Here is an 891-nt window from a genome sequence, read left to right as displayed (position 1 = left end):
AAAATAAACAAAGGAGTTTTATTCTCTACTCCCAAATGCTATTCAAGGCTGATATTCGGTAAAACTTTACATTAGAAGAAGTCAATACTAAAAAACAAAAATAAGCAAAGGAAACTTTTACCAAAAAGTTGAAAACATGAAACAAAAGTTTACGCTAATCCTGGATTAAGGTAATCGGGTTTCGAACAACCGGGCCCTGGAGTTTAGGGAACACCGTGACGTTAATTGTGCGAGTGGGGCTGAGAGCAAGAGTACACTTTGTGACGCTTATCAAAAATCACTGGGCATCTGATTACCTGAATTTGTAAAGGCATAAAACGGGCCTATATTTTGACCAAAATGGTAATAAATTATGCACATAAGGCTCTCCTACAGAGCTATAGATGCAAGGAAATTTCGAACTTAAATAGTAAGGGAATAAGGGGCATTTGTACATGACGGTCCCCAGTGAGACTACACAAATACAAGCGAAACGAATTCATAATGCACACTTAAGAACCGATCGATCAGAACATCAAAATCCTCCTGGAAATTTGCCAATAATCAATTTTGGGAACCACATGTACCGTGTCAACAAGGAGAGCTAGGAAATTTGACATGTAAAGTCTGGCACTTCAATGCCCCTTCAAAAACTACATCCTACTCAGGCAAAGTACAAATAGACCATATTCGTATTCTCAGTATATTGGAGTGGAACTAGCCTGCAATGGAGGCTAATGCGGGGGAATATATTAAAAAGTATTTGCATTTGAAAAGATTCCCCGCATTTAGCCTCCATTGCAAGCTACGTGGCCTATTGTCGACTCTTTGAACGCAAAAAGAAGTTGAATACCCCCGGGGATGTTGAAGTTTCGAATAGCTTGGCAATATACATTACCTTTTGCTTTGTCA

The sequence above is a fragment of the Montipora capricornis genome, chromosome 2, assembly GCF_036669925.1.
Source record: "Montipora capricornis isolate CH-2021 chromosome 2, ASM3666992v2, whole genome shotgun sequence".
Lineage (NCBI taxonomy): Eukaryota > Metazoa > Cnidaria > Anthozoa > Scleractinia > Acroporidae > Montipora > Montipora capricornis.
The sequence above is the reverse complement of the archived record's forward strand: the minus strand, read 5'-3'. Positions refer to the sequence as shown.